The sequence below is a fragment of the Lissotriton vulgaris genome, chromosome 3_1 (genome assembly GCF_964263255.1).
Source record: "Lissotriton vulgaris chromosome 3_1, aLisVul1.2, whole genome shotgun sequence".
Taxonomy (NCBI): Eukaryota; Metazoa; Chordata; class Amphibia; order Caudata; family Salamandridae; genus Lissotriton; species Lissotriton vulgaris.
Genome location: NC_141689.1, coordinates 979,938,586 through 979,959,791, shown reverse-complemented (window position 1 = coordinate 979,959,791; position 21,206 = coordinate 979,938,586). Strand labels below are relative to the sequence as shown.

At 50.3% G+C, this 21,206-nt stretch overlaps 1 protein-coding gene across 4 annotated transcripts in view; it reads left to right on the top strand.

Moving 5' to 3' along the window:
• The window catches only part of VPS13A (vacuolar protein sorting 13 homolog A), a 2,146,181-nt gene that overhangs the window by 1,005,435 nt on the left and 1,119,540 nt on the right, over window positions 1-21,206 (top strand). The gene's annotated exons all lie outside the window — the stretch shown is intronic.

The window sequence follows — 21,206 nt, the reverse complement described above, 5'->3', positions numbered from 1 at the left end:
GCCCTCTTTCCCTTCCTCCCTAGTGGGATGCTCGTTTTGTTTGCTTGATTCACTCCCTCCTTTCTGGTGCTTGGTTGGGTGGCCCATGGGTAATTCTGCGTCCCTGCACCCTGGTCTTCCAGTGTTGGCCCTGCTCATGCCCTTTTTTCATTGCTTGATCTTTTGACTCCTCTGCAGTCATCTGAGTTGGGGTCTGTTGGTTGTGCCTTGATTCTTTGTTCTTTTTAGAGAACGTATCTCTCCTTGTTGGGATGGGTGCGCGGTAATTTGCAGTTACTCATCTGTTCCGGACTTGTTGCCCTTCGGGGTTGTGGGTTGTGATTGCAGACTCTCTTCATCTGCTATGATGTTCCTCACATGTTTTTCTGCCTCCAGTAAGGCTGTCGCCTTAGCTTGCAAGGCTGCTTCTCAGAGCGGTGCTCTGCTCTTTCCCTGCTATAGCCGTCAGTACCTTAGTGCCTAGCACTGTTCCAAATGGTGCTGTTCCTCTCCCTTTGTTCCCTTTTCCATTTTTACTGCTTTTTCGCACACTGTTCCGATACCCTCTACAGTTTTGTTTGTGATGGCTCCGCACTGTGGCGCAGAAAAGTTCTCATAAGAAAACTGACATCAGCTCGCCGGGGTGGGGCTTATGTGACCTCGATGATGTCACGCCCGCGGACGAAATGAGGGCAGAGTCACTTGGTCCAACACCCATTCCGGTGTTGGAGGTAAGATTCCATGCACTGGGGGCTCCTCTGGGAAGACCCCAGTACTCCCGGTAACAGCCTTTCAGGGTCTGCCAGCAAGCTAGTTCTGCTGCCGACCCCAGACACAATTCTTCCCTCCTACTGCTGAGCTGAGCCAAAGCAGGGGAAGGTAGAACAATAGGTTTCGTGTCATACGGAGGTGTGACCATCTCCCAGACAGGTCTTTGTGTATTGGGCTGAGGTGGGGGTTCTTTGCAGCACCACTAGACTGCTTTTAAGGGCACATTTGGTGCCCACTTTACATACTCCGGTTTGAGCCAGTTCAGGGAGCCCTTGGTTTCTGCTCTGGTGTGAAATTGAGCAAAGGATCCTCCCTTCAGTCCAGCCCCTCCTCGGAAGGGACCCCTGAGTCGTCCTAACCACTTCCTAGGGTATTTAAGGGCTTATCTGTGGGTGGATCCTCATATTTGTCATGGGACAAACCTCAAGCCACGTCACTCTTCGACCGTCTGGACACTTGGACTTCGCTGGACTTTACCTGGAACCAAGACTGCCTCACGGAAGGCTCCTGGTCTTTCTGTTTTGCAAGTCTTTGTCGTCTGTGTCTGTGCTTCTTCCAGGATCTTCAACATACCGGTTGGAATCGAGGACACCCGAAGTAATCTTCCTTGGAGTGGAGGAGTCACTCCCCTGGACTTTGCCTGGAACCAAGACTGCCTCACGGTAGACTCCTGCTGCTCCTGGTCTTGCTGTTTTGCAAGTATTTGTCATCTGTGTCTGTGATTCTTCCAGGATCTTCAACATACCAGTTGGAATTAAGGACACCCAAAGTAATCTTCCTTGGACTGAAGGAGTCCCTCCCCTGCACCTGCACGCACTGCAACGAAGCTGACCGGTCTTCTGCTCCTTAATTCCCACAGACTTTAAAAGGCTCCGCAACAGAGAGGGTGGTTCTACAACTTCCTCAAGGCCTGACCTGTCTCCTCTGCAATTTTGAGGTCAGTATCCCCCGTCTGAACCGCTGGGACCAAACCCCTGGGCACCATGTTTACTTGTTGTTGCCAACGCTTGTTGCCTCTGCACTCCAGAGAGCTTTGGGCTACAAGAATCTAAAGCCTCCAGCATCTCTTCTTGCCAAGATCAGCATCCTCACCACGTCCTCTGCACTGTGGACCTTAATCTTTGGTGAGCTGCTTGAGGTCCTCATGTGACTTCTATGCCTTCAGCCTGTGGGTCCTCTTGAGGGTCTTTTCCTGCTCCAGTGGGCTTCACTGCTTGCTCGGGCCTGCTCGGACTCTTCCTGCTTGTGGTGAGTCCCTTGGACCTTTCTGGTTACAACGTTGCTCCTTCTTCTCTTTCCACGGCTGTTGCAGCTGCCGCCGGACATCGACCTCCTGGTTCTCGACTTCCGACGTGGGACAGCTTGTGCACGGCTCCTATTCTTCCTCAGCTTCGCCTGGGCCCCACATCTGCAGTAACAAGGACACCTGTCAACTCTTCTGAACCATCCAACTTTGGTGGGCATTGCTGTTCCGTGGCACCTGGTCACCTGCGAGTGGCATAGACTCTGTCCCCTCTGCTTGCAGGTTCTTCACTTCAAGAATCCACCCTTGGATTCCAATGGACTCTTGCACAGTCTTCTCTAGCTGTATCTTTCCTGAACCCCCCCATTATCTATGGCCGATTTTAACGTCACTTCACACCTATGCACCCAGCTTCCTGGTGTAGGTGTCCATGGGTCGGGTGACTCCCCAACCTTCTGTATTACATGGGGTTTCTTCAGGGTCCTCTGGGAAGGGTCCTTCTTTTTCAGAACTGCAACTGCGACTTTCCTGTTGACCTCTATTGGATATGCGGCTGTGTTTTCACTCTGCACACAGCCTCAGTGGGGTTCATGGGTACTTACCTTGGTTGATTACTTGTGTCCCCAGCTTCTATGAGTCTCCTGGTCCAAGTCCCGACTTCTGTCCCTGTTCACATATCACCTTTTTTGTATATCGTTTGGTCTCCCCTGAAGACCACTGTATGTTGTGATTACTTACCTGTTTACAATTGATGTACTGTGTATTTTTCTTTATCTATATCTCTGGGTAGAAGATATACCTGTATGTTTGTGAGTGTTGTGTAATAAATACTGTGCGGCGGTCCGCCTCAGTTCTGAGGGGCTCCTAGAATCATTCATTGTTGTCCGGGTGCCCCTTTGGTATCTGCTCTCCCCAAAGGGAATTTGACTGCCCCCTACTGTGACAAGTCTCAGCAACACTCCACTCAATCACTGAATCCTCATCTTGTCTAGTTCTTCAGAGGAAGATGGGAGGGGGGGAGAAACAGGCAGGTGGTAAGAGTGGTCGAAGTAGAAGTGGTTCAGGATCTGAATCTTGTCTCACGACGAACCTGTAGAGCCACAGGTAAGCCCATGAATGCCCAAAGGAAAGGGCTGGGGCGATTCAGGGGTCCATCCCAGAGGAGGTGCTGGACAGAGGGGATGTAACTCCCATGTCCTTTGTCCAGTTTCACGCCAACAGCTCCCTGAACTGGTTCCAACTGGAGTATGCAAGCAGGGCACCAAATGTGTCCTTCAATGCAGTCTGGTGGTGCTGGCAAGTGCCCCCACCCCAGCCCAATACACTGACTGGAAGGTGGTCACACCTCCCTGTGACAGGAAACCTATTGTTCTACCTTTTCCTGCTCGAGCCTGGGTCAGCAGCAGGAGGGCAGAATCATGTATGTGGTCAGCAGCAGCACTAGCATGCTGTTACACCCTGAAAGGCTGGTACCAGGAATACAGGGGGGGGGCTCCCTAGGGAGTCCCCTAATATATGGGATCCGACGTCCAATACTGGAATCAGTGTTGTGTAGGATTCCAACATGTATGATACCAAACATGACCGGTTTCGGTACAGCCAATATATAGCTAGACAGCTCATAATTTACTTAATGTCCTATATATATATATATATATATATATATATATATATATATATATATATATATATACTGACTGCACTTACAAAGCCGGGAGAATCTACTCCTGGTTTGGTAGGTGGTGGCTTGCTCATACAGGGCACCCTCACACTTAGAACCAAACACTCTGACTTCCAGATTGAAAGGCCTACCTTAGGGTTCAGCACAGCCATCACGTAATGACGGATGGCCACTATATGTATAAAAATGGATGGCCACACTTACAAAGCCTGGAGAATCTACTTCGGGGTTTGTAGGGTTGTCCTTAGGGGTGACTTACAGGTTTTGAGTTCAGTGACCTCAGATATAAGGAAACTTATATCTGTTGTAAGTGGTGCTAGCACCAGCTTACACAGGCTGCAATGGCAGGCCCGCAGTCACATTTGGGTGGTCTCTCATGGGTGGCATAATACATGCTGCAGCCCATGGGAGACCTATGGTGTACCTTTGCCCTAGGTACCGAAGTACTGTATACTAGGCACTTAAAAGGGTACACCAGTAGCCAATTAGGAAGCTACCAAAGTACTTACTATGGTCCAATTTAGGGAGAGAGCAGAGTGACTGGGGTCCTGATTAGCAGGATCCTAGTCAACCTAGTCAGAAAATAAAATGATACCAGCAAAAAATGTGTCAGTAACCATGAAAGCAGATCCTACTTTCCTATAGCCTCTTCAGCCTTGAGGCCCCACTTCTGTGTGTTGGTGTGATCTGTGCAGGCCAGCGATGTCCAATCCTCCTTTCCAGAGGGCGCACATGCAATCAGCCGGACTCCGTGGCCTTTCTCCTCATGCCTGTGCACTGAAAGGCACTAGATTTCTCACTCCTCTGACTGTGACAGGGGCCTCCAACCAGTCCCCGGTTCTGCTGATCTACTCCTGGCCACGAGGCCTGCCGATAAGCAGCTCCCTCCCCTGCTACTGGAAAAGCGGGGGAGCGGAAAGGGAGAAGGCGCAAGGAGAAGAACCCAGGAGGAAAGGGTTAGGAGAGAAAGGCACTTTTGCTCCCTGTCAGGGCTTCTCGGGCCTCCTGGACCAGGCCCCCACAAATGTCACTGGATGGCCAACGTCTCACATCACATCGTTGATGTCCCAACGCTCCTCTAAACCCTCGCTCCCCACCAGGCAGGCGATGACCTTCAGCTAGACCCTCTCCTCTGCCTCGCAAGTTAGGAACCAGTGTGCCCGCCACTCCTTGCACTCTGCAGCTTCCAGAGAGATCCTCGGCGCTACCCTTGGTAGGCACCAGCCCCTTTCTCCCACGAGGGTCCCGGGCAGCTCTAACTGGATCAAACTGCTGCCAAAAGTGGCAGCGACCATCGCTGGACCCCACACTGTCAGTGCTACAAGGATAGTAACAGATGTTCGGAGATCTTATATCTGGCTTTTGTGGAGCTCAGTTAGTGTGCAGCCATCTTGCTTGCCGGTTGGCCACACCTTCATTTCTAAAACATTTAATCAATGGTAGACAGTAGCTGTGTATGAAATTACTAATTTGACAAACTGACATTCAATGCAAGAAATCCTAAAGTGCCATTGTCAAGTTTTCCAAGTGCATGATTGTTTTGTACCGGAAATCACTTCAGTTTAAACTTTTTTGTACTGATATACCTAAATATTATTATCAAGAATACCATATATTTCCATGCATTTGCTTTCCCCTCTTTCTGCTGGTTCTTTATACCAACTTAGAATGTCCTAGTTTTATTTTCACAAACCAAAAGTTATAGATTTTATTACTGAGGTCACCTTGAGATAGAGATGTACCATATATCTACGATGCGTTTTTTCCGATGAGTAATGATGAACAGATAGACACAGGGCTGTAACACAATATTTAGGGCACAAGTATATTATAGTAAGACCACCACCTTTCCCAGATCTTTCGGTGTTTAAGTGGGCAGCCTTGTGCAGTATAGATTGGTTCCCACAGTTTGGCACACCAGTCCATTTCAGCCCTCCATTAGGCCTGGGCAGCTTTAAAAAGCTTTGCGATGGCTAGTTTAGCCATAGTAACACCAATTCCCACATGCGTACGCTTCCCTCTGGGGCCACCCACATCATCTATGATAGCCAGCAAGGTATTGCGGTGGCAGTTGTCAATCAGGTATTCTATGCTCTTGAATAGTGTAGGGAAAACCTAGGTCCAACTGGGATGCGATACTGGGGCAGTTCCAAACCATATGAAAGAAACCACAGTCTGTGCTAGCACATCTGGGACAAGCCAACTATTTAATGTCTCCCATCTTCGAAAGGCGGCGGGTGTAGAGTTGGAGAACATGGCGGTATTTCAACATAATGAGCAGTTGTCTTGAGGGGATGACTAACTACCTTGAAGCCATCCTCACATCTCGCCAGTAATTGTCAACTAGTTGACCCATCCAACTTTCCCATCACTCTTTTAGAGCTGAAAATTAGTCTGGGGCATTGATTATGAGACTTTGGTATAGGTTGAAATGGCTTGCACACCCAGTGGACAAAGTATGACGTGTGACTCTAGGGGGTTGTATTCAGGAGATTAGTGAGAGTAGGCTGCTAAACAGTCAAAGCACAGGACTGTTGTAGGTTCTTATAGAATTGGGACTAGTGGAGTATAAAGTCTGCTTTTACTTCCAGGAAGGATTTCATCTGTGAGCCATTCCAAATATCGGAAGATTTTTCGTAAGCAGTAAGTACCTGGATCACTGGGCAGAGTGGTTTCATCAATGGTGGCCCTGATGCGCCATGCCTGGTTGAGGACGACTGGCTTTTGAGGGATGTCCAAGCTTCCCTTATGGGAATGCCCTTCAGTGGCTTACGTCTATTTGGAGACAAGGCAGATTCTGAGCTCGAGCTCTTCACGGCCAAGTCCTTGGGCTTTTTCTACAGCCCCACGTCACCCCAATCCGCCTTTCACTCTTTTCGTGGCTACTAAAGGTCTTACAGCCACACCCACCCTTAGATCCGCACAATCTCCCAGCCTCTGAGTGGATAAGGGCACTGTACCCACAGACCTCGTGGGTGGGATAGCCAGCGGTTGGTTAGTCAACCATCCCCCGGCAGCTGCAGCCTCTGAACCTTCCTAATCTGCCCCTTTACCACCATGGGCATCCAGTTGGTGGCAGGATTCGCCACCACATGCCCCACTGGCAGTCCATAACAATCGACAGGTGGGTCTTTCAGATTGTCCGAAAGCGCTACTGTAGGAAAATACCTCTTTTTGACGTGGTCACCTACCCTTTTTGCTCACTGGTGTACTGATGCTTTTGATTGGAAAGGCACTGGCTACCTGCTAAGCAGGCCCGAGTGTCCGTGCTCTATCCCAAAAATGATACAAATGTTATTTGTAGCCAATTGGCAAGGACTTTAGCACCCCTGATAAATGGTTTCCTTGGTACCCAGGGCATGGGTACTAAAGAGGGTCTCTAAGGGCAGCAACATGTATTATGCCACCCAAAGGGACCACAACAAACTGCATGCTGACCTCCATTGCAGGGTGCGTGAAATGGTGCTAGCCATTCAGAAAACACTACATGTACTATATATGTCACCCCTACTTCAGACCTTTAGAGCCCTAATGCAGGGTGCATTATATTGTATGCGAGGACACATTTGCATGAGCACATTTGAGCCTGTTATATTGATGTTATGTTAATATATTTTGCAAAGAGCACATATACCAAAAGAGGCATCTTGGTGCTGTGTCAATTAAGTATCTTATAGAAAATTAAGCGGAAAAAGGACCTACTTAGTAACCACAGTAAAAAACAGCCAATTCTTTAGTTGTTTTCTGAAGCTAAACAAATTAGTATGTGCTCTCAGGTGGTTTGGCTATGAATACCACCATTTACAGGTAGTATGGGAGAAACTTTTCCCTCTGCACATGTTCCATTACTAGTCAGTCATCCACTTTATTTCGATCATGATCTTGAAAAGCGATATAATAAATACAATAAGGTCATCGTTACTAGTCATTGCAAGTGATCAGTAGGCTATTTTAAAGGTAGGTACAGGGCACTGGTCATTAAGAGTTACCCAAATGGTATTTGGTATCAAACACCTAGTCTTAATAATTCCATACTGATGCCAGAATCTGATATATGAAGACATGCACCCAGAGGGCACCTTGGTGGTGCCCCCTAAACCCCACTAGTTATATAAAGTGTGTTGACTGACTGGGATCTTCCAACCTGCCATCACAGGTAATTTGTGGACCCCCTGCAAGGGAGAGTCCATGCTTTCAGAGATCAGGAACAATGCTTGTTCAGCAGAAGGTGTTCCCACCTCCTCCATCACGATGTGCAGCAATGTAGCATATCAAGGGCAAATGTTTCAAAGCCTCAACTGCCTTTGCTCTGCGACCCTGGCTGCCTCCCTCCCCCCTCTCCCGACCTGGGGCCCAGAGCAGACAGGAAATTAGATATTCAGGAGGCGTGTTAAACTCACTGGTTAGTCACACCCCTTAGGTGGACTACCTGAAGTGAACAGCCTAAGAAGGCTTACACTTTCTTGATTTTGGTGAATTAGGGACTTACGGGTCAGTATATAGGGGGTGTGGTCACCCTAGTGATAGGAAGCCCATTTGCTACTACCGTATACTCCTCTAAGTACCCCTAAATTGAGTATTAAGGAGTCCCCCTGACAACCAGTCCTCAGATTTAACTTCTTTTAAACTAAGGAAGACAATGAAGAGACAACACTTCCAGAACTAAGGACCTCCTCCAAAATTGGAGCCAAACCCTGCCTGGCTGCTTTCTTCTTCACAATTGCAAAGACCTGGCTCGTACTGCGGCTGTGCATCATCACCAATGCTTGGAGGACTGTTGAGCACTTCGACAACCAGCTATCATTACCCTTGGGGTGAATGAGCCATTCCCTTGCATCAGCAGGCACCAACCGCATCTGTCCGGTTCACTGTGTTGTTGGCCATCGGGCCCATCGAGGGAGTGTTGCATGAGGCGAAAGTCTTAATGACTCTTGAAGGTTGTAGGTTGCTTCCCTTAATAGTGACACTTCATGTGTGGTTTCTGTGTGGGTTGAGTCAGAGCGGAGCTTGGAGCCCTCCGAAATCTGGACCCCAGGAAAACGGCTAAGGACATTGAGGCATGGCTGAGGTCAGGGCCTGAACCTGCTGATCTGTGAGGGAGCTCTCCTTTGGGGTAAGCAAGCCAAGCGAGCACAGGGACAGATTCCCTGGGGGTCTTGCAGAAGCAGCCTGGCTAGAGCTGGGTGCAGCTAGCATGTGCTCCTGGTGTCCTCTGATCGAACAGACCTGACCCGCCCCAAATAAACTGCCTACCCCCCAAGGACTTCAACACTTTGCTCTCAGGTGCTTTTTGGACACAAGTTGAGTGAATTGCACCGGACTACATTTGGACTCAGGGAAACCACCATGGTGAAACAGGTCAGTGTCTTTGATCGTTAACCTCATGCCTGGGACTTTCTGTTGACCCGGTGCTGCTTCATCACTCTACTGCTCTGGGTTTCTGTAGGTCCATCGCTTCAGAGCCATTGCCTTTGTTCTGAAGCCCAGTCCCTCCCTCTTCGGTGCACCGTGTGAGGTGAGGAGTGGAGAAGTGGGGAAGGGAGCAGTGATCTCCTGCAGGGGCATAGCAATGCTAGTTGGCAATAGTGCCTTTAAAACCACTGAAAGGCCCCTAGCAAGACTCATGGATTGGGGCCACCCTGAGGTAAACACCAGTAAGTGCTGGTAGTGTGCATCATTGTGCAGCAGCATGAATTAGCAAGCATCAGCAAGTATCCAATGTCAACAAGCACCGGCTAAAGGACAGGTCTCAGGCTGCAACCCTTTCAACTGTGTCACGGAAGCAACCAGCACCCGATTGGTGCAGCACTCGCTTTTCACTGCCCCATTTACTGCATTCTCACCTGTAAAGGCAAACTCTACATTCACATTTATACTTGCATCGTGCAAACATCAGAAAGTATTGAGAGTGCATTAGAGAGTAAAGAAGAGCCCCACAGTCACAGAATAAGATCAAGCATAATTAGGGCCAACCAGCGAAAAAGAAAGGGCCCAAAGACAGCCAGCATCATACCACCGCTCCAACCCTAAATGATGAGCCCCAACCAAAAGTCTCCATCCGCTATAGCTGGCACTCTAATTTCTATGCTTACTCCAGCTCAGAATAGTATATTTGCCACCTGGTCGAGGAGCTGGAAAAATCTATCTAAGTTCTCTTTTACGAAAGATGAATGCACAGCACTGGATCCCTCTATTGAGGAAGTAGAAGAAGTTTTTCCTTCATTTCAGCCTCCCCTAACATCTCTTCCTGCCATCATAATATCTCCCGCAACTCAGGGTGAAATAGATGCTCAAATAACTTCACATGACCAGCCTCTTAAGCTCAACAATACTAATCTCCAATTCGGTCCCCTGAACATCAAATGGTTCTGGTCTGCCTGGTCCTAATCCTTAACAAACTTTAGTTCACACAATTCAAACCATGACTCACCTATAGGTGATAAACCCTCAACACAACAACATAAACCCTCTAAACAGGTCCTTTTTACAGCAAAACCAGGCTCTGTAACAGGCACAGGTACTGAACACATGGCAGATAACGACCAGGAACAGGGGACCAGCCTATCCCATCGCCCATTATTATCACCATCAACTCCTCATGCTTAAATGATTGTGCACCCCTTGGTGTTTGTAAAATTAAGTCATTTATGCAAGACCATACAATTGACTCCATGCCAAACATTGGAACATGCAGCAATTAATCAACACATTGGACACCACAGCTAAAGCCCTGGAATATCAGTCCAGCAAGTTTGATGTCCAAATCTCTCTTCTCAAAAAGTTAGCCCAGTATATCTCCTCCATAGACTCACGTTTTGAAGAGCTTAATGCCACAATAAGCAGTTCACTCTTAGATGTTCACAATCCATCTTCACGTATCTCAGCTGTCTCCTCCACGTCTAACATCAACTAAGGTATATGCGCCATCCTTATGGATAAATTGCTTGCTTTACCCTTAATAGTGGGTGATCTTTTACAGGAAGTAAAAATGGTTGGCAAGGCGCAATCCTTGAATGGCAATTTACATAATACAATTCCATCAATGGCCCTGCAGGGCACAACCATTCGAAAATCGCCAGTCCTAGCTTCAGCAAGCCACTCAGACACCTCATTAACTCTAATAACTCAAAATCTCCGAATAATATTGTGGTAGTCAGAGCGGAGATTCACTCAGTGTCTGGTAATACCAATCTCTCCTATAATATTAGTAACAAAATCACTAATTTCAAAGAAATAAATACAAGGCAATCCAATAAAGCAACAAATCTCCCAGTCACCTTGGGAAATAAATCGTATGCCTTGTGCAGCTCCCCATCAGAACAGTTATTGAAGGGTAATAAAAAATGACTCCGGAAACTAGACAAAAAACAGGCTAAGACCCAAAGAGGCATGAAACAGTTCATAACGCTCGAGGACCACTTTCATATTGACAGACAGAAAGTGCTATCAGGGCAGAGGAATGTTGACACCCCAAATCCTTTGAAATTATATTGCTGAGCCTCATATCCGAATCATAGCGCCAAGCACATTCAAGACAATTGTAGCAGGGTACAAATTACTATAATGCAACGTCTAAAAATCCATTATTCATAAACCCACCACTCCCTCCAACAGTGAAAAAAACATATTCCAGCACAATTATAGACTGTTCCTCGACTAATAAATTACGGGGCAATCTGGTCTCATCAGCTCCCTGTCACTACTGCATCCCGTAGTTGGCAATGCAACACTGACAGTCCAAGTGCCTGCTCAACTCGGGCAACAAAATGAAGCCACACAGATATCCCGAGCATCCACCCTGAACCAGATCCAAAGGTGACTTTGTCAAGCACAATTACAACAACCAACCATGCCAACATAGACCCCTCAGTAACTCTAGGGACTACCTTTAAAATCACAACATCGTCCAACAGAAACAACCCAAATCATTTGAGTGATACTAGCACAGACAAATCAAGCATCCAACTGCTAGAAACGTTTCACCATTATACGAAAAGCGAATCCACAAGTATAATTCAGTGTAGCTCTACCACTTCATTAGTCCCATTTCCTGATACTGCATCCCCCTCAACCCACCTTCAGTCTAATAGTGTCTCTGCTCCCTCTGATGACCTGAAATCAGGAACTTAAAACAGGCAACATTTAAACACACCGATCCACACCAACTTTACCTCTTGCAGATACAGATCTTTCACATCTGATGAAGACTTCTAGCTGCAGATTCCTTACCTTTGAATTCCCCAGGCGTCAGACTGGATCTGGAAACGTTTGCTGAGCAATACCCCTTGCGTGCGGCCTTGGGTACCTTGATTCCGCTCAGCGGGATGGCATCGGTAGCGTTGGTTATGATGCTGCAGTGCCTATATAGGTGCCACCCAGGTTCGAAGACGTCAGTTATTTTCTTTCCACGGCAGTTAAGCACCAATCCGGGAAGAGCTACTACCCCTCTGCCGCTTTTTGACATGCTATTTCTCGACTTTTATCAAAATCTTTGGAATTAATCTTCGTGTGCAAGGGAAGTCTTCAAGGAAGACCGGTTTCAAATCATGCCCAACTTGTTCCCGCATGATGTTGGTTATCGATCCCCACAGCGTATGTTTTTGGTGTCTCGAGCGTGACCACGATACAAAGTCGTGTTTCTGTCGGGCATTGGCTCCGAAGAACTTGAGAGAGCGAGCGATGAAGTTGCTCGCGGCCCGACAATTGAGACCGTCAAGCTAGACTCTGTGGAGTTTACGGTCCTGTTCGAAGAAAAGGAGGTTTCGGGTCTTCTCATAAGACCTTCCCTGGCGTCGAACCCGTTGGTGTCGCAAACCCCATCCTCATCTTCAACTATGCAGAGCCGGAACTGCATCGATCAACGCCGATTCCACCATCAACAGGACCCAGAGGTTCTATGTTGTCGCCTGAGCACTTTGAAGACATGCTAGGCTCAGGAAATGAATGGGAGGGGTCTGGGGACCCTCTTGAGAACCAGGATGTCTCTGAGGAGAATTTGGACTGGTATCCGGAACTTGGGGCGGCCAGTGGTCTGGATACTTCTCCGGATATGGGCATGCTCTCCCCACTTACGGTGGCTTCGGAGGAGGGGGGCGTCCTATGCCATGGTGGTATAGAGCAAAAGACACACAATTGATGGACGGATTCAGAACAAATCAAAACGTTCACCCCCAGTCAAAAGACCTTGGTTAAATCCATTATTCTTTTGCTCACCTTGCCACCTCAGTTTGGACCTGGCCATATCAGTCTTGACCCTGTGCCTCATGGGAACAGTCAAGCCTGAACTGCCAAGCCAGATCCTCCCTGGACCGGAAACAAGCATCCAAGGACCGGTTTCGGGGTCTCACCCCATATCAGCCAGGATAGCTTGAATCCAGTGGCACAGTGAGCCCGGAACCCACGTCTGGGCATACCCGGCGCACTTAGGGCGAGAAAGCAAAAGACACTCAATTGATGGACGGTGTGCAGAATAAATAAAAACATTCACCCCCAATCAAGAGATCTGGGTTAAATCCATTGTTCTTTTGCTCACCCTCCCACCCCAGTTTAGACCTGGCCATATGCAAATCATTCTTGACCCTGTGCCTCACAGGACGGGTATGCCTAGACGTGTGTCCAGTGCTCTTCATGCCACTGGAGTCAAGCTATCCTGGCTGAAGAGGGGTGAAACCCTGAAACCGGTCCTTGGATTCTTATTTCCAATCCAGGGAGGACCTGGCAGTTCGGGCTTGGTTCAAACTGGGATGGCATGGGGAGCAAAAAACAATGGATTTAGGCCAAAATCTCAGTACTGGGGTGAATGTATGACATTGTTCTGCATTCTGTCCATCAATTGTTGTTTTTGCATGGTGGTAAAGAGGGCAGCTGAGGTCCTCAGACTGGAGGTGCAGGTCAGGCCTAATCTCCTGACTGAGGTGCTTCAACCTGGGGCTTCCACTTCCAAATCCATGTTCCCCTTTAATGAAGCACTTACAGACGTCCTTCTTGGAACATGATCCAATAGGAATAGGACAATTACATGCCGCCATCGCCCAGTTCCGGGCGACCCAAAGTTCCTCAGCCAACACCACGCCCCAGAGAGTTTGGTGGTGCAAGGCGCATTCTCTTAATGATATCTTTTTTCTCCAACCTGGCATTGCAGTCAGTAAATACTGCATGCTTATTGGGCCATTTCTCCCATTCCCTTTGGAAGGCAGTTGCGCAAGTGCTGCCACAAGTCCCGGAGGAGGACCGGGCTGTGTTCTCCCAAGCTGTCAAGGACAGGAGGAATTCAGCAAAATTCGCCATACGGTGTGGCTTGGATACGACCGATTCGCAGGGCAGATCGATTTTAACAAAGGTGGCCCTGAGACGCCACGCCTGGCTTCATACAACTGGCTTCTCGGAGGATGTCCGAGCCAATTTGATGCACATGCCTTTTAATGTAACCCGCCCTTTTGGGTAAAAGGCAGACTCGGCACTGGTCAGCTTCACGGACTCTCGTGCTACAGCCAGAATCTTGGGCCTTTCCTCCACTCCTCATGGCAGTCTTCTTTTCGCCCCTTTTGTGGCAACGGAAGGGGTTTCCAGCCATGTCACCACTATCCCAGGCACCGTATCGCACAGACTGCCCAAGCCGTGCATGGACCGAGACCGTTCGGATCTCAGAATGGAGCCCAGAAGTCGTCTAACATACTGCCCCCAGCAGCCGCAGCCTCCAAGCTCTCCTAGGCTGATTCTCCAGTTGGTGGGAGAATATGTCATCTTCTCCCCCACTGGAGATCCATAACAACAGACAAGTGGTTCTTGCAGATCGTCCAGGAGGGCTATACTTTACCTTTTCTTTCTTTTCCTCGTACTATTCTGCTAAGTCAGGAACAGCTGACGGAGGATCATTTAAAGTTGCTCCAAAAGGAACTTACAGCTCTTTTGTCAAAGGGAGCTATAGAAAGGGTTCCAGTTTCAGAAGCAGGCATTGGCTGTTATTCTCTGTATTTTCTGATTCCCAAGAAGAACAAGTTGTTATGGCCTATTTTAGATCTTCAGAGGTCAATCTCTTCCTCAAAAAGGAGACATTCATTTAATCAATCAATCAATTAGGGTTTTATATAGTGCGCCACTCACCCGTGAGGGTCTCAAGGTTGGGGGCAGCTCCGGATCATTTGAAGAGCCAGGTCTTGAGGTCCTTCCTGAACATGAGCAGGGTCGGGGAGCATCTGATGTTCACGGGGATCTCATTCCAGGTCTTGGATGCGATGTGGGAGAAGGCTCTCCCGCCTCTTCTGTTTCTGCGGATGCGTGGGATATCTCCTTGAGCGAGGTCGGTGGATTGGAGGTTCCTCTTGGGTGCGTTAAAGGATAGTCTCTCGTTGAGGTTATTGGGCCCGATGTTGAGTGTTTTGTAGGCGTCGGTAAGGAGTTTGAAGGTGACCCTCTTCTCGATGGGGAGCCAGTGGAGGTCTAGTAGGTGTTGGGTCATATGTTCGTGACGTGGTGTCCCGAGGATGAGTCTGGCTGCGGCGTTCTGGATGGTTTGAAGTTTGTGTAGAAGGGTTCTCTTGATACCGGCGTATAGGGCGTTGCCGTAGTCCAGTCTGCTGGTTATGAGTGCGTGGGTGACGGTTCTCCTGCAGTTGGGGGTATCCATTTGAAAATATTACGGAGGATGCATAGGCAGTTGAAACTGGTGAAGGTGACGGCGTTGATCTGGTGGTTCATGGAGAGGGAGGAGTCGGAGATGATGCAGAGGTTTTGTGCGTGGTCTGTGTGATTGTGGGCGGGCTCCCGAGGGCGGCGGGCCACCAGGTGTTTTTCCAGGTGGAGGTGCAGGGTAAGGAAGAGGACCTCGGTCTTTTCAGAGTTGAGCTTCAAACAGTCGTCTTTCATCCTGGCTGCCACATTCTTCATTCCTTCCTGGAAACAGAGTATTGTGTATTTGGGCTTCTTCGTGAGTGAGAGGATGAGCTGGGTGTCGTCGGCGTAGGATACAATGCTGAGCCCATGCTGTCTGACAATGGCAGCGAGGGAGCCATGTAGACGTTGAAGAGTGTGTGGTTGAGCGATGATACTTGGGGAACTCCGCAGTTGGTATCGGTGGGTTCGGAGAGGAAGGGAGGGAGTCTGATCCTCTTGGTTCGGCCGAAGAGGAAGGATTGGATCCAGTCGAAGGCGGTTCCTTGTATTCCCCGTGTCATGAAGTCTGGGTGTGAGTGTGCGATGTGAAACTGTGTTGAATGCTGCGGAGAGGACCAGAAGGATGAGAGCCGCGGTGTGTGCCTGGTCGAGTAGCATGCGGATGTCGTCAGTGGCGGCGAGGAGGGCGGTCTCGGTGCTGTGGTTGCTGCGGAATCCGGACTGGGAGGGTCCAGGGTGGAGTTCTCTTTGATGAAGGCGGTCAGTTGGGTGTTTACGAGTCTCTCATGACTTTGGCAGTGAAGGAGAGGAGCGAGATGGACCGATAGTTTTTCAGATCTGTTGGGTCGGCCGTTGGTTTCTTGAGGGGGGGGTTAATCTCCGCCTGCTTCCAGTCATCTGGGAAGATGCCGGACCTGAAGGAAGCGTTGATGGTCCGTCCTAGTCCGGGCACAATGTCAGCAGCGGCCCTGTGGAATATATGCGATGGCCAGGGGTCTGTTGGGGCTCCTGAGTGGGTTCTCTTCATGGTCGCAGTGATGTGTTCTATGGTGGCGGGATGGGGTGGTATCTGGCGTCAGTTCGTTTGAAGTTGATGTTCATAATGCTCACTCTGCCTCAGCTCTTTATTTTCACATCCCCATCCTGCCGGAACACAGGCATTATCTGCGGTTCAAGGTAATTTACCGTGCTCCCCTTCGTCCTTACCAGTGCCCCTCGTGTGTTCACCAAGGTGATGGCGGTGGTCGCAGCACAACGAAGCAGCACATCTTCCTTGCTCCCCCGCATCCCTCTAAGGAAGAGGAGAGTCTAAACCGTCTGGACCCAAAAAGAGCATTGTTGTTCTACCTTGACCCCACAAAAGAGTTCCGGGTGGACAACAAACTCTGTGTGGTACGTGGGATCTAAAAAGGGGCGGGTAGTGCAGGAAAGGAAAATTTCTCATTGTGTTGTTCTCTGCATTAAGATATGCTATGCCCTGGCAAAGAAGCAACCGCCTGAGGGATTAAGGGCCTATTCCACCAGGGGAAAGGCTGCGACTACAGCCTTGGCTCGGGGTGTCCCAGTGCTGGACATCTGTCAGGCAGCAACGTGGGCATCTTTGTACACGTTTGCCAAACACTACTGCCTGGACAATCTGATAGAGACATCTACCCACAGATTCCTTAACTTGGAGTATCCCCAGGCGTGAGACTGGATCCGGACTTTTTTGCAGCAGCGGCTCTGCGCTCCAGGGGACGGCGCCAAACGACCCCGCCCTAACCACGTCTACGTGCGTGACGTTAGAAAGGTCATATCAGTCCCTCCCAGCGCGCTGACATCAGTTTCCTTATTTTCCCCGTGCAGCGCTGATCCAGAGTGAGCAGTTCCTCTGGCCTGTTTTCAGGCCTCCTTTTCCGACGTTTTGCGTCAAGGAACAGTGTGCGGTGCCTTCGGGCTTTAAAACTTGTACTTCTTGTTCGCGGCCGATGTCCGCGACCGACCTGCATCTTATTTGTATGTTGTATCTTTGGCAAGCACCATGACTCCCCGGACTGCAAAGCCTACCCATGCCTGAAGCCAGTATCGGCGGGAGCGCCGTATGAAGCTTCTCTCGGCACGGCTGTCCCGGTGAGAGTCGTCTCACCCCCCTGCCTCTTCTTCAACAGCAGGTCCCTCTTCTGTCCGGTTCCGCCATCATTTGCCCCCTGGGGTCCGGGTCCGTCATTCGCCGATTGATAAGTAGAGGCGCTTGTCGCCGAGGTCTTCAACCTCCCCTTCCTCTGTTGTCAGCAGCGCTAGTTCCCAGAGCATTCCGGACGTGCGCTCCCGACAGTCGCCCCCCTCTCTCCGCCCTTCTCGGGTGTGGGGGAAACTCAGGCACAGATGGAGACATATGCCGCGGCTCTTCAGGCCTCCCTTTGGTTACTCTCCCTTTCCTGGGGCGTCCTGGGGCCTCAGCTTCTTGGGGGGTCCCCGACTGACTCGCCGGCGGGTTCTCCCACAGTGCCAAGTTGGCCTTTGCCACACAGGAACGTCGGAGATGTGGTGGTGTTGGGGTGCGGCCGGGTTGGGTCCCCCTCTATGGTCCGCATGGAATTGTTAGGGTGCGGCCCACCCGGGTCCCCCTCTACGACTCACGGCGCCTCTGCCCCACTGCAAAGCCCCGTGGGGCTCCCTGTGGCGCCGTAGGTGGTTGCCAGTGCTCATGGCCCTGCCTTGAGCAAGCCCGGGCTTCTGGGCAGGCGGCCGCCAGTCCGGAGCCAGGGTCGGCGCCGTACTGGCGCCAGAGGCTCTTTCCCCGGAGTCGGAGCCTGTCTCGGACGAGGTGGAGTCGGCGCCGGGGCGGCGCCGAAAGGGTTTGCCTTGCCAGCTCCGGCGCCTTCTCCTTCTTTGGAAGAGCATCTGGTCATAGTTTCAGCACCAGACGCCGCCGACCCGATGCCGAATGCAGCCAAGCCGGCGACTGATGAGGCACGATCGGCGCCGATGCGTGTGGGTTTGACGCGGTGTCGACGCCGGGTTGTGGAATATTCTCTACAGGCCTCTGGAGAGAGTTATGCGCCCCCTCCCGCCCGGCATCGCCAGTGGTTTTGTTACTAGTGCCCCCCTTGGAATTTGAGGAGCCTCCTCAGGAGCTTCCAGATCCGGCAGGCTCTTTGCCTCCCAGGATCCCCATCAAGATCCTCATTCTTCCATGGGCCTCCCTTATGTGGGGCATTGGTCACACCCTCAGTGTCTTGGGAGGGTCAGCTTATAGCCTTCCCCCACTGACGAGCTGTTGTCCCTCCGCGGAGGGCTACCAAGGCTGGTGCAGCTTTTTGCGAGTGGTGTCGTTGGCCACCCGCATTTTAAACATGCAAACCCCCTCTGCTCCTTTGCCTGTGGACCCTTTGCTGGAGATCCTGCACCGTGGGTCTGGAAATGTGGAGCCGCTACTGCCCTTTGAGGCTTCACTTTGATGCACTTTTAGGTACCTGGGTCCGGCCTGCTACAGGTGACCTGGTGGCTTGTTCGGTTTTGCACCGCCACCTCCACATGACCCGGTCTGTCTTTTTGTGCATCCTGGTGCACAGGGGTTTGTGTTGCAGACTTCCTTTCCTTCTCTGCCTCCATTAACACTTCCTCCCTCTCTGGAGTCCAGATGGCTTGAGGCATGGGGCAGAAACATCTTTGCCTCTTCTAGTGCGGCACTACGGTCCTTGAATACGGTAGGTGTTTTGGGGCCGGCTACCTCTGCCATGTGGGAGTCTGCGGAGTCCTTGCTTTCTGCCACCTCCGAAGGAACTTGTGTCGACGTCCTTCACCTCCTTAGGCATGGTCGCGAACTAGCTGAATTCACAATCCGTTCCGCCTTAGATACTGCAGATTCTTTGGGGCGAGCTATGGCGGCCTCTGTTGCCCTTAAGGCGGCACGCTTGGCTGTGAGACTGCGTCTTCCCTGAAAACATTCGAGAGAGACTGGTTGACTTACCCTTTGATGGCGTTTTACTGTTTGATGCTCATGCTGAGTCAGCAATTCATTCGCATGCTCTGTGTTTACCATGGGCGGTGAGCCGTACGTCTTCTTTTTATGAGATTAAGGGTGGTTACCCTTTTGTTGGCATCCCTTGGATGCGTTTTGCTTTAAGATGCCTGTCGGCCTGGTGTGGCTGCATCCCTCAGGTTGCAGTGGCTGGCCCTCTGACTGTGGTTTTAAGCAGCTGGCTCAGCTCGGTATTGTCTATGGCTCGGAATTCAAGTTCACGAGTTTGGTTCCTTGCTGCGCTCTTTGGCTTGGCTTATTGCCCTAAGAGGTGTTTCCCCCGTTGTTTGGGGTATGCCTACTCCATGTGGGGTACTTATACTCTATTATAAAGATTGCTTATCTTACCTGGGACTGGGGTTCCTGTGGGCTCCATGCGTCGCTTGGTGGTCAATTTGTACGATGTTCTATTTTTTACTTGATGCCATTTGCTTACGCTATGGTCATGCACCTTGGGAGGTTTCATGATCTTCTCTTCGGACATGGCTCGTCCTGTCCTTACTGTTATAGGTATGATCCTGTATGGACATGTTCCTGCTCCTGGCTGTTGCTGCCTCTGCATGTTATATGTTTGTACCCTTCTATATACATGCCAGTGGCCTGGCATCCTCTTCCTACGTCGTCACCTCTTGTCGAGGCTGCTGTGTCTGGACCGATATCTCTGGGTGTGTAGGTGCTTCTAAGTGTTGCCAGTTGCGCTTATGGTCCTCCTTGCTCTTGCTTATTGGAGAGATGTCCCCAATTGGCATATGCTTGTGTCTTCTGAAGTGTTGGTCTCTGCGATCCTTTTTTCCAAATTATCCCCTACTATTGTTAAAGATACGCCTGCGGGGCAGTTCTTCTGGTTGCAGTGGTCATCGGCTACTGCCTGTAAGTTTATGTTGTGGGTTGTGTCTCACTTGAACTTCATACTGCCAGGTCGGGCACTCTTATGCTTTTGTGTAAGCCGTCTTACGGTTTCTATAGCCATTTGTCTTTCTGCCTGCTTCAGTGGGTTTGGAATTCGTGCTACTTGCCCCTCATTACCCTTCTTTTTTCGGGGGTATTTGGCTGTGCATTGGCAGGTTTCTTGTCCCGCCGGCTGTTTCCAACGCATTGCTCAGGTTCTAGCTTTTGACTTTGGACTCTTGACACCGGCTCCTTCGGCTTCCTTCTATGGGCTAGCCTGTTAGGCTCTGGTGCATCTCTTCCAGTTCCTTTTAAGCTTTGGTTGGTGTACTTCTTGTGCGCCATTACGTGAAGAGTGGTCCTCTCTCTCTATCTCTCTCTCTCTTCTCTCTCTTCTCTTTCCTCTCTCTTCTCTCCTCTCTCTCTCTCTCTCTCTCTCTCTCTCTCTCTCTCACTCGCTCGCTCGCTCGCTCGCTCGCTCGCTCACTCACTCACTCACTCACTCACTCACTCACTCACTCACTCACTCACTCACTCACTCACTCACTCACTCACTCACTCACTCTCACACACACCTCCTGCCGTTCTACCTGTCAGGTTTATACGGGTATGGTGATTACTGTGCTGCGATTGGGAACCGACTGGTAGAACTATCCCTGCGTGTGCTATTGATTCCTGGACGCTGCTCGTGTGCATTGACTTTGGAGTGAGGGAAGTGATTTGAGACTTTCCTCGGACCCCTGCGGGACTGCGAGGACCAGCGGGCAGTGCGGAGTTGAACCTGCCACAGCTGGTCCTCTTCCCGCCCTCACCTCCCTGGTTTGATTAAAGGAGCGAGTTGCCTTTTTCTCGTTGGATTCCTGTGCTGCGATTGGGAACCGACTGGTAGAACTATCCCTGCGTGTGCTATTGATTCCTGGACGCTGAGCCTACTTCTCGCCGCTCCCGCTTCGCGGGCGCCGCTCGTGTGCAGTTACTTTGGAGTGAGGGAAGTGATTTGATACTTTCTTCGGACCCCTGCGGGACTG